At 35.1% G+C, this 13,293-nt stretch overlaps 1 protein-coding gene across 2 annotated transcripts in view; it reads left to right on the top strand.

The window, feature by feature from the left end:
* The first annotated feature begins 5,389 nt into the window (after window positions 1-5,389).
* The window catches only part of LOC145692906 (centromere protein I-like), a 77,157-nt gene continuing 69,253 nt past the window's right edge, over window positions 5,390-13,293 (top strand). For both annotated transcript variants that reach the window (XM_081768461.1, XM_081768460.1), the window contains exon 1: window positions 5,390-5,547. The gene's annotated coding sequence lies outside the window, so the exon portion shown is untranslated. The remainder of the gene's footprint in view (window positions 5,548-13,293) is intronic.

Genomic DNA, 13,293 nt, shown 5'->3' with positions numbered 1-13,293 from the left:
GTTAAGATTTTAAGAAATTCCAAATCTTCAATTTCTGATATGCATATTAATTTTTCTTTTCTTTTTCTTTTTTTTTTTTTTTTTTTGTTTGCAAGAGTGTAATCATAATCATTTATTGCATCCATTCATCGTCATACAACGAAATTTGACATGTCAGTTATATATATACCGGTATACATAAACATACATACTATTATTACATTTGAATTCTTATAGTTTCACTAATTTACTTAATATACATTTAATTTTACATATACGAATTGTTTTGCATATTTTCTTCAACAGAGTAAAAGCATTGTTCTATCAAGTACGTTTTAAGTTTAATTCTAAAGCTATATACAGAGATATGATATTTTATACATTATGGAAGTATATTGTATCATAGAGTACCTTCGTGAGTAAATGATTTATTGTATATATTTGTTCTGTGTGCATGCAAATGAATGCCTTGTTTACTTCTTGTGTTGTACCTGTGAATGTCTTTGTTAACAATAAATTCACTACTATGTTTTTTCTAATATATTAATATTTCGAACAAATACATTGAGGGAGGAGTCATTATTTCAAGTTCCTTAAAAACATTTCTGCAAGGAGAGTTCCATTCTACTTCTGCAAGTATTCTTACTACTTTGTTCTGTAACCTAAAGACGACAATGCTCTTAGGTGTATTTCCCCAAAACATCTAGCCATATTTTATTATAGAATGAAAATTTGAATAATATATACACTTAGTTGTTTTTACATTAATCTTATCTCTTATACATCTAATTGCATAACACAGTTTGCTTAACTTACTTCTTACATGTTCTGTATGTGATTTCCAGTTGAAATTATTAGAAATTTTATCTCCAAGAAAGGTAGCAATTTCTACATATTTAACTGTTTTATTATTTATTCTTATTATTGCATTGACTTGTTTTCTTTTACCACTGTGAAAATTTAAGGCACATGTTTTATTTGCATTAATTATGGATGGATGAATTAGACCATTTTAGGCCATATTTATTCATCCATCTTAAAAGTTGGTTCATTGCCGTTTGGCAGTTTGAAACTAATTCGCTTTCATCTTCCATATTTATATCATCTGCATATAAAGTCACACATGAACTGTTAATACTCTCAGAAAGATCATTTATATAAAGAAGAGAGAGAAGTGGCCCTTTCAATTACTTGCTTCCGATCTTTAAGGTATAACTCAAACCATTATTTACTAAGCCTCTAATACCATATAGCAGCTAAGTTTTTTTCAGCAATATAGGCTATTATGATTTACTAAATCAAGGTTTTTGTTAGATCCAAAAATATTCCTATGCATAATTTTTTCTTGTCCAGCAACTTCCTGCAGGTTTCTAGAAAATGAAAAAATTGCTGTCTCTGAGGATTTACCTTTGAAGAAACCATGTTGTGTGTTGGTTAAAATAGAGTATTTATTAATGAAATCCATTACTCGATTGAACATGATTTTTTCCAGAATTTTACCTATAATGGGTAGCAATGATATCGGTCTATAGTTTTATATTTCGTTGGGTTTACATTTTTTGTGTAATGATTTAACTTTAGCAACTTTTAGTTTATCAGGAAAAGTTCCTGTGACGAGTGAAATATTTGAGGGATAACATACTCAATTGATGTAATATGTGAGAAATACATTGTTATATGACGGTGACAAAGAAAAATAAATCAGCCGTTGGCTTAAGGTGGTACTGCAGTACAGTGAAATGTAAAATACAAGAAAGAAATTGGCAGTGAAAATGTGCAAAAGAAAGAAGAAAGTACTGATGAAAATTTCATTGGAAACTGGGTTAGTTGTGTTGACGTATGTAGTCTACGCACACACCCATCATCGCTGTCTTGCCTGCTCTCTACGGCCGCACGCCGCTACCGCCAGTGTTCGTAGGTTTCCGTGAGAAATTTCCCTCGACTAACGCAAAATTTTTCCTTTTATTATCAAATTTTCCCTAGTTTTTTGACTGTCCAATTACTATGACAGAAGTTATGTGATAAGATTCAAACCCCATTTGTTTTATTCATTAAGTTTTTGCTTCTACTTTTTCACTATTTCCTTCATTTTTGTAAACAAAATGTACACACACACAGGGAGTAATCTACACCCCCCCAACACCCCCTAACACTCCTCCAAATTTCTTTACACACACCCCTAGATGGAAAAGGAATACTCCTCCAAATCCAATTGTATCAATCAGTATCATATAGGTTGTTTATTACATCAAGTTAAAAAAGGTTTAGCGTTTAGGAAAGAAAGCAATATTCTTATTTATTTATTTCACTTCAAAATACGAAGCGACCTCGTTGTCATGTACGGCTTCGAAAACCACATGACCTCATTGTTTAGGGTTTTTTTTTGATCGAAACAATTGACAAAACAGACCGCTGATACCTACCCTCCTGGGCTCCGCGGTTGTTTCCGAGAAAAGAGGTTGATGGACAGATGCAGATAACTGAAATTGGCAACGTCTTGAGCGGTCATTCACCTACCTCCTCCTCAATAAGGGAAAATGTGACAATATAGTAATAAGTCTATACCAGATTCAGTTGGTAAATGCTACTCTGCAACAGGCTCGCAACCAGAGGGGGGCTAGGGAGGGCCTGGTACTCCCTAAATTTTTCATGTCCCCTCGAGACCTCAATACAAAATGCACAATTTAGATATTTGTAAGGGAATTTTTAATGACTTGGCCCCTCCTAACATATTCATGGACCCTAAAGCTCTGTGGCTGGTTTCGAGGCTGCTCTGCAAGTCGTGCATCAACGGACGGACGTTAGAAGGGTGTAGTCAAAACGTTTTATAAATGAAGAGATCGATCGAAGTAAGAATTATATATTTTTTAGACTGAGTCTAGTGTTATGCAGGAACGCATTTGGCGCTAGCTTAATTTTTGTAAAGTATATTTTTATTCAGGTAAATTCATTGAGCGGAACAGGGCTCATAGCGAGTCACTTTTTAAACTAAAATTTACTTTTTTCAAGTTGGTCACTAAAAGTTGCTTTTTTCAAATTTGTCACTAAAAGTTACTTTTTTAAGAGGTAAAGTGACTTTTTCGTGTGATTTATGTTTTGCATTGGCAGTTTTCTAAGAAAAATATAAAAACAAACGGAAAAAGGGAGAAACTTGTTATTCATTACTCTTCTGAAAGCTTCAGTACTTGCTGCCATATGTGAAACAGCCAGTTTTATTCTCACTTCAACTTTTATTCTTTCTAAAGCACAGTGGTCGGTTGGTGGATGCTTAAGTTCTCAAAGTGGGGGTTGAGAACTCTTCTGTGTCTATTCTTTCTTCTATCATAATAATATTTTAGTTTTCTCTCGTAATAGTTAACGCTCCGTTCAACGTTGTGTGCGTGTGTGTTTGTGTGGTTCCTCATGTTCGTCTTGTGTTATGCTTCTTGTATGTTCTTCTTAAGAGTAGGTGATGAATTTGAATACTTCACGTTTTTGAGAACTCTTAATGCGAAATTAAATATAATGTCTGGGATGAAGAAATTCGGAAATAGGCCAGAACTGGTTCCACTTACTCAGAAGCGTTTTACATCTGCTAAGTCTGCTTACAGTAACTACAAAGAATACTTTGAAAACTAAGAAAGGAGGAAGCTCAAAAAGAAGAAGAAAAGAAGAGACAAAAGAACAAACAAAGAGAGAGGCGATGGAGAAATCGAAAAAGGAAAAAGGTTGATGAAGTGATGAGATTTTGGTTAATTTTTCCTTTGCTTTTTGTCATTTTTTGGTCACTTTTCAACTATTTACAAGAGATCAGACCATTATGAGTCCTGGAATTACTAAAATTAGGGTATATCAAAGAAGACAAAACAGAAAGATACAACATATTTGTAAATTGAAAAACTGGATTTCTGGAAAACAACTAAATCAATGTATAATTTTCTTATGAAAGATATTCAGAGCAATAACGTAGCCAGGAAGGGTTAACAACAGGGTTAGAATATTAAAATAATGAAATTGGAACTATGTACAGTATTAATTACTAAACGAATGTCATTTCAGCATGGGACGAGGGAATTTTTTCCTAATTAATATTTTGGAAACTTGCTGGGGTGAATAAATTGAAATAATAGCAGAAATTTGCAAAATAATTACAATAATTCGTATGTAATCAATTCACATGTAATTACTGGGTAAAACAGTGGAGGTTAATTCCTAATACAGTGAAACTTCTCTTAACAGGCATCTTTCAATATTAGACATCTTCATAAGAGGAAAAACTTTCTTATTCTTCCATGCCATAAATATGTGTGGTGGTGTGGTGTTATGAGAGAGAAATCTTCCTTTTAGGGATACCTCTCATTTACGGACAAACAATCGGTTTCACCGATGTCCGTTTTGAGAGATTTCATTGTATTACTTAGTTTAATAATAATGATAAATGCTCAAATGTGTGAACTTACTTTATTGAACCTACCGCTGCAAAGAGCTGATATTATTATTATTATTATTATTATTATTATTATTATTATTATTATTATTATTATTATTATTATTATTATTATTATTATTAGTAGTAGTAGTAGTAGTAGTAGTAGTAGTAGTAGTATTGCAATTGTTGCGTAAAAATATACTGTTTTCTTTGAGTTTGTTTAAAAATTATACCACTATTCTGAGAGCACACCCCCTTTTATTTTAAAACACACCCAAGTAAAAATTTCTGGCGTACTTACTGCACACACACAACAATTGGTGCAAATTATACTACTCTAAACCGACGCATACACAAACTATTGTTATTCTATTGGTTTACTTCTGAAGTACAGAAAAATTTAAGCATTTCATTGGTCAATCAGTTAGACAAGAATTTTCCTGGATTTTTCACGTTTTATCGAAAATTCCTTTTCCCTTTTTGCTAAATTTACCTATGATATTTCCCTGGATTAGGGAAATTTTCTCAAACTACGACCTTTGTAGTGTCAACCTATCACAAGTTGATTTGTTTTATACATTTCTCTTAAATTTAATCTAAGCCAATTAAATCAAGTCCTACCTCTAGAAACACTATCTCAGTGCATTTTATGCCAAGAGAAGTTAATATATCATGTATATAAGTATGCTTCAATAAAGTAAGAGCACGTATAGCAGTTTTAAAATTTTTAAAAAATGTTCGCATTGTGTTATGTTCCAATATTTTTGTGATGTTTTACACGGAATAAGGCCCAGACATTCAGTATTATAAATGTACTTTTTTGCGATGTTAGGGAAATGCAGAAGAAAAACCAGAAAAAGGAAGACCAAGGATGGAATATCTAGATGCAGATACGAAGAAGAGACCTTATCAAAGTTCTAAACAGTTCTCCGTATGAAAAGAAAAATTTTAAAATTTCCATTTCCATGTAGCCCACCAATCCATTCTTGTAGAAAGATGAATTTCCAACCCTGAAAACAGTTGAAAGTACTTACCCGCGTATTTTGATTGAGAGCGGTTTCTTCAAGGTTTTCGGTGATGTGATTAAATATAATATGTGTGATTAGACTACTGAGTAAAAAGATTGTACATATGATAATAAATGAACTCCTTGAGAGAGGGTAAGAAACGAGGTGCAATTATGAAAAAAAAAAATGTGCATTCTGTTTAAAGATATTTCTTTTCAAAACATAAGGTTGAATTTCGTGTTTTAAGAGGAAATACGTCTAACCAGAGTTGGCTTGTGTAAATCAAGGTTGAAATCAGACAATTTGTAATATTCAATATAAATAAAGGAAGGCGGGGTATAAAAGATACACACGTGCGTCAGTTTTTCTATACGGATCCATAGTATAGTAGTAGTAGAAATGGGTTACAAGCCTTGCAGAGGTTGATTGGGTTTATTCTTGGGTTAAGTTTATAGAGTTGCCCCTCCGTTTTTTTTATAAAAATTAGGAAAATTTACAGGAGAAATGAGGCAAGAAATTATGATTTGGAGTTCTTACGTGATGTTTAGGTGTGTAAATTTGGCAGTAAAGTTATGGGTCCATGTTCCGTTAAGGGGGTCCAAAACTAACCTAACCTAATATAACGTTATATTGTGTAATCAAACGAAAATCAATTGAAAAAAGTGGAGAAATTGTAAATTTCGTGTGGAAGAAATTACTGGACCCGCTTAACGGAACATTGAGCAAGTTATGTTTAACATGAGAAAAGATACGTGGAAGTTGGTACTATTTGTAAGACGTGGGTCAGCAGCGTGCCCATTTTATGTCGAAAACAAAACCCAACGAACCCCTGCGGGGGCTTCTAATCCGTTCGTACTTCTACTACTACTATTACTTATACTATGGATCCGTTTACTAAAACTGCACTTTTAATGTTTTTACTGCTTGTCTGTAGGTATGAAACTGGAGGGGTGACTCTAAACTTAAGCCTTGTTCTTGACCTAAAATGGGCAAATTAAAGACTTCCCAAATTTTTCTGTACATTTTCCAAACTGGATTCGTATAGTAAGACTGCACCAGTACGTGAATCCTATATGGCGGCAATTGTTATTTTAGGATTACAAACTGAGTGATAACCTCTGTATCCGGAAGGGCAAGTTAGGTTAACCCTTAAGTAAGCACGTCAAGTTTTGTTACGTAATTAGACGCATGTTATATGCCGCATTAAATAGTTTGAATTTCTTAAGGACTAAGTGGCGCAGAGTAGGTTCAGCATTTATTCCAAAGTTGGTCATCCGTCTAGTTTTTAGCAAGAAACGTATAATTGGTTCCTTTGTGTACCAATATTTAATATTTAATTGAAATAGTATTGCAGAACGAGCGTCAGCGAGTGAAGGCGGGTTAGATCCCCATAGGACACGTTTTCTGTCTTTATTACAGCTAAATGGGAAGGAGGACCTGTGTTCTAGAACCTTGCTGCCATGGTGGTTATGTTACTGTTACATTGACAAGTATAATTTTCTCCACGTTTCTTTACAATTACTTTCTTACCTATTTTTTTACAATCTATTTTTAGATTTATTAAGCAATAGATTTGACTGATTATCACTAGCCATTTTTAGAAAACAAATGCTCATTATATCTCCATAATCCTACCATGAAATAACCTTGCGCCAAGTAGTTCCCTCCGCTTGCCAAATAATTCGATGTGTAGAACCGTTTATATAAGAGTAATAAACACAACTGTCACTCTCCTAATACATTATCGAGCACACAAGCAAATTATTCATTTCTTCTCGGTGAATTTTCAAAATTTTGTTAGAAACAGACGACAAACTGTGGTACTTAAGCCCCCCTCAAAAAAAAAAAAAAAAAAAAAAAAAAAAAAAACTAACCGAGACTGATTTAAGCCGTAATGTGTTGGACCTGCTCTGCGGCACAAAGGCCTTTCTTAGTTACTAATGACACTTTTAATGAGATCTTTTTCAACGGTAGTAGCCCCGCGTACCTTAGTGGATAACGCTCTTGCCTCTGATCGGAGCGATCCCGGCTTCGGTTGCTGATTGGGTCATTCGGTCGAAAATGTGTCAAAGCTTTTCCAGGCCAGCTATCGTGAGGCTTTTCCTCATTCACAACAGGCAAATGCCGGGATGGTACCCAATAACGATGTTTCAATCCGCTTCCTTCGTTCCTCATTTCCCCAGATTTGCTGTTCGCCGAGGTATACTAACAAAACATACGTGACGTATGTATAAGACATGTTTTTCAAGGTTAATGTTAAAAGAATTTCCCCTCAAGTGAATGATTAACGAAACTTAAAATATTTATAGCTTGTCTTCCAAAAATGTAAATATGTCGCATTTTTAAATGTTTTGACAGTTTGACAAATGCAGATAGAATAAAAATATCGTCTTTAGCGCTGCAGATTTGGTCCAGCATGTTAAAGCTTAAGGGTAGGGTAGGTTAGATTGAGGCAGTTTTAGTTTTGGTTAGGTGCCACATTCTTGAACCTAGTGTGTGTCACTTAGTCCATATTATCATTTAGGAAATACAAAAATACGGTAATCATTAACTCAGCATGTACGGATGAGTTATCAGGAAACTAGTAAAATTGTTAACTACCGCAGATGGCGGTCCCGAAATCCAAAATTTACGGAGAAATGTACAGAATTAAGCGAAATGTCAGCATGAGAGTTACAAAAAGGACAATAACGGTCATTGTGTAGGGTGATTAATTAGGGACAAAAGCGAAGTTAAATTCTGGACTAGAGTTCTTGGATTTATGCGATATTAGGTAACGAGCAATAGAGCATAATATGAAAGTGCTTGAAACTGACTATCTTATTAACTAACCTAGGACGTATATACCGCTATAATGAAGGGAAATGCAGAAATGTAGAGGAAAAATTAGGGGAGTTGCATCTGAACTGAATGGATAAGTCTACTTTCGGCAAGGCGGTGATTCACACACTGTCACTGTTACGATTATTCACAGGTTGTCACTAGTTCCTGGCTCCTCCTAATTGACATGAATGTGGTTTTTATATTTTTACTAGATGTCATTGCTGTTTTTATGCCAGCTGTCAGCTCGCTCGCGTATCTGTTGTTTGAGATACTGTTCGACTGCGTTGTGGAGAGTTGAAGCAAGCAAGTTATATAGCGAGTGTACATGCATTACGAGTTGCTCATAGTGAACCTTTTATGGAATTTAATGCTAGTGATATTAATTCACCGTTTTTGAAAAGTACGTAATTAATTCAGGTGTAAATATTTATCGTTTTTCATCACATGTGAAAAATTTTTACGGATTTTACTTTATACATGTGAAAGTACTCGTTTGATCATGTATGTAGTTTGCTATAATCCAAGTGTTTATGGTGTTTACTTCTATTCGTAAAGGTTCTTTCTTGGTAATGTGAATTTAAGTATTGGTCAAGTATTTTTTTGAATTTTTTTGTTTGCGGTGTGACCAATTATAAATTTTTGATTCATGAATGTTTGTCTTTGCGGACTTTAAGTGGTACTACTCTGTTTGATTGGTTATCGTTTTGTCGTGAACTTTGTTAAGAAACTCTGGTGAAAGAATTTAATGTGTTGATTGGTGGATCGAATCTTCCTGTTAAAATTTATGAATACTTATTTGGTAGACGTAAGTTTAATGTCGGTCGTGTGAGATGTAAACAGACTTGCAGGGAAAATGGCGATATTTATTTGATCGAATATGTTGATAATTTGCGTTCCCCTGAAAGTTTGTTTAATATTTTTGCCAGGGTGGATTGATTTAAATCAGGCTGATTTAAATCACGATTTAAATCAAGATTTAAATCAGTTGATTTTTTAAATAAAAATCGTTGATTTAAATCAAATTCCGAAACAAAATAATTTAAAGTGAAAATAAGTAAAATCCCGTTTCTGTTCTGTTATTTCGGTTACGGAAGTTAATAATCATAATACAATGAGACTCAAATGTACAGCATAGTATGAAAACAAGTGTCATGCAGAGGATGATTAGGGAAAATCCCGTTTTGAACGGGTAACGGAGCAGTCCTGCTTTCTTCTCTTCGTAACAATGGGTTTGGGTCTTTAAATCGTTAACTATTCCACCATCGACATTTCAGACGAAAATTCTTTTGTGCGCGCGTCTGCTTGATTGTTCCCATATAATAGGGCGTATTTAGAGGGGTCCTATCCCCCCTCCGACTTTTTTAAAAAAAATATAACTAGACGAAATTTATGTATTTCGTGCCTCAAAGTAGTTCCATTTTTTTAAAAAAATACGCCCCTACCAAATATCAGTAACTTTTGTGAAAAAGGTGTCATTTTGATAAACTTTGCTATACTTTTTCCTTAATGCTTAACCTTTTAAATTATATTACCTATTTTTATTCTATTAAAAATCGAATCTTCATTATTCGATTAAAAAAATATCAAATAAACCTTTTTATTTCGTTTTTTTTTCCAAGACTGGAGGCATTGTAGAACATGTTACATATGTTTTCACGCCTTTCTGCGTCGAGACACAGATGCCTTTTTTTTTTCTTTTTTTGCAGGCTTACATTTTGTATTCAAAAGACTGAAGTTTTGCAGTCCTTCAGTGCACCCCTTAGTATTTTTCAGATGTTTTCAGATCTGCGTGAAAACAGGGGATGCAGAGGGGAAAATGTAAAAAAAAAAGGGTATTTTTAACAAAATAGCTTTTTTCGAAATTCAGACGGAGACATATGAATTGTAATGTTGATGTACGAACCATGATCCTAGGATAAATAGGGATGTTTCAGGAAACTGTTACCTGAGATCCTGTTTTATACGGTAATCTGGGGTATTTGGGGGATAATATTTTTCGCGGGCTTACTTTTGCACCTAGAAGATTAAAATTTTGCACATTTATTCAATGCACTCCTTAGTATTTTTCACTGTTTCAGATCTTTACCTTAAAACGATTGGTCCAGAGGGGTAAACAAGTAAAAAAGGATATTTTTAACAGAAAATCCCTTTTTCCGTGATTTTTTCGCCCCAGATACACGATGGAGATTTGAATGGTACGATTGGAAATCTTCTTTTATATGAAGAGAATAATGTAGAAACCACGACCCTAGGATAAATAGGGATATCTGAGGAAATGTTTGTTGCACATACAGATTTTTTTTTATGTGCTTTTGTTTATCAAGTTTTCGTTTAGTGACGTCAGGGTGAGTGACGTGTATTACCTTACGCCCTCTAGTGACAATACGTAAGGGCAGTTGTAGCGAGATGCACACACACACAGTTACAGTTACAGTTCGTGTTATGTATGAGTGCTGTGCGCTGGAAGTTGCTGCTCTGTAGGAAGCAGTCGTATGCAACTATCGTAAAGTGCGGTCAACACAGATCGTGTGCTTGTCTAACACAGATCGTGAGTTTAAATAGTAAGTGAAGTGAATATAATTACGTGCTCCGGTGTGATTTTTATAGCTACTGGAAGTTAGTACTGCAGGAAGTTGGGACGTGTATAATATTGGACTCCAGCCTGTGCACAGGACTGACTGACAGTGTAAAAATCACGTCGTATCTTCTAGAAGATAGGAAGATCAAGGGGAGCATTACCTGTAAGAGAAGGTTTTTCCTTTTTATCCACGACGACGAACGGAAACCACGTTTGCGGAAATTGAGGTAAGATACTCACGTACTTTATTTAGTTTTGTTTTTTTTTTTTTTTTTTTTGTAAAATTTCCAACATACTGGTTATGGGCCCAGTGTGCTTAATAAGGCCCAGTGTGCTTACTGAAATTTTTCCGAAATTGCTGTATCTGGTTTTAAGTGCTTGAATAGTGCAACGAACGGCTTACGCATTATTTTTAGGCGTGCTAGTGACATATGCATATTCTAAGTGAAGTGCAACTAGTGTGGTGTGAAGTGCAAATAGATTTATTGCATTTTATGTTTCCTAGTAGTAAAAGTCGAGACGCTTGTATTCAAATACACCTAGTAGGTTAGTTGGTCTGTGTCAGTTTTTTTTTTTTTTTTTTTTTCTTTCTTTCTTTAAACACGAAGATGGATTTGTTAAAGAATATAAAGCCGTTATCGTGTGAGAAAGAGTGGCCCATATGGAAAAGAAAAATTAGGGACTTATTAGAATACCATGAAGGGACACTAGAAGTTATCGATGGCAAGTTGCGAAAACCGGAACCGTTAGAAGATTCCGCTTCAGAAGCTCAAAAGAAGAAATATAGAGCAGAGGCTGACGTTTACCGGAAAGCTAATAGTTATGCCAAGTCGATGATAACTAGTGCAGTAACGGATGAAGTCTACCAGAAGATAATGGAGAAAGATACGGCTGAAGAAATGTGGTTAGCTTTAAAGAAGCTATTTGAGGCAAGTTCCACAGATCAATTGTTCAAGATTTGTATGGACTTTTTCGCCTTTTCTTGGAGTGAAAGTGAAGATGTTTCCACACACATAGCTAAATTGAACAGTTTGTGGATGGAACTTAACAGTGGATTGAAGGACAAAGGACATACTGAATTACCGGATCTTTTGTTGATCTGTAAAGTGTTACATATCCTACCCAGTACTTTTGAAACTTTCAAATCAAGTTGGATGTTGCTGACCAAAGAAGTACAACGTACGTTTGACGAATTGACTACACAATTGTGTATGTTCGAAAGGAACTTTGTACAGCGGTCACCAGTAGGCAAGTACAAGGGTGCGTCTTCAGAGCAAGAAGCATTAGTAGTGAATCAACCGAAGCAATTACAGAAGAAGGTGAAGAAGGACGATATCTGTAATTACTGCAGACGAAGAGGGCATTGGGTTCGAACGTGCAAAAAGTGGATTGCAGATGGGAAACCGCCTAAGAATGAGAAGAAGAATCAGAAATCTAGTGAAACCAAGTTGACAATTGTCTATTCTGCGAACGAAGAATGTTCTACAGATGAAAATGGACCTTTCGTTTGGTGGATTGACAATGGTGCAACGAAGCATGTAACACACACACCCGATTTCTTCCTCAATTATCAGAAGTTTGAGAACCCGAGTAGTATTTCAGCAGCAGGTAAAGAGAAGCTGTTTGCATTAGGGAAAGGTGACGTCAAAGTGCTTTCAAAAGTGAAAGGTAAGAAAGTTGACTTAATCCTTACGGATGTGTGGTACGTTCCGAATATTACGAAAAATCTGTTCTCAGTTTTGGCCGCACAGGATAGGAATAGGAATAGTAAATTTACGTCCTCTACCACAGAGTGTTTGTTAGAAGTGGACGGAGTTGCTATCGTTCAAGGCAAAAGAAAAGTACAAGGGGCATTGTTCAAAGCGCAGTTTGAAACAGTACCCTCAAGTAATCGTGAAGAAGTGAATGTTGTGATGTCTGATAAAGCTCTTTTACAATTGTACCATAGCAGATGGGGACATCAGGACAAGCAACATATCAAAGATTTAATGAAGAAAGAGCTGAATATTTCTGTGAAAGATGAAAATGTTCTCTGTGACTCTTGTGTTTACGGAAAAGCGCACAGACTACCGTTTAGTAGTAGAAAACCTTCATCTTCAGTGGGACAGTTATTATCAGCAGATGTCTGTGGTCCCTTTAGTGAATCGTTTCAGAAATACAAGTACTTAGCTATATTCAGAGACGATTATTCAAAGTACAGGTTTGGTGTTTTTCTACATCAAAAATCAGAAGTGAAAGATGCCTTGAAACAGGTGTTAGCCAGTGCCAAGGCAGAAGGACATACCATTAGAGAGTTTCTTAGCGACAACGGAGGAGAGTTCGATAATGCCGAAGTACGGAAGATACTCAAGGAGTATGGCATCAATCAACGGTTCACAGCGCCTTATACACCGGAACAAAATGGGGGTAGTGAGCGTGAGAATAGAACCATTGTGGAAATGGCAAGAACATTCCTTTACTCTAACCAAGAAGTGCAATTTCCGCAAGAGATGTGGGCA

The sequence above is a fragment of the Thermobia domestica genome, chromosome 8, assembly GCF_964235325.1.
Source record: "Thermobia domestica chromosome 8, izTheDome1.hap1.1, whole genome shotgun sequence".
Lineage (NCBI taxonomy): Eukaryota > Metazoa > Arthropoda > Insecta > Zygentoma > Lepismatidae > Thermobia > Thermobia domestica.
The sequence above is the reverse complement of the archived record's forward strand: the minus strand, read 5'-3'. Positions and strand labels throughout refer to the sequence as shown.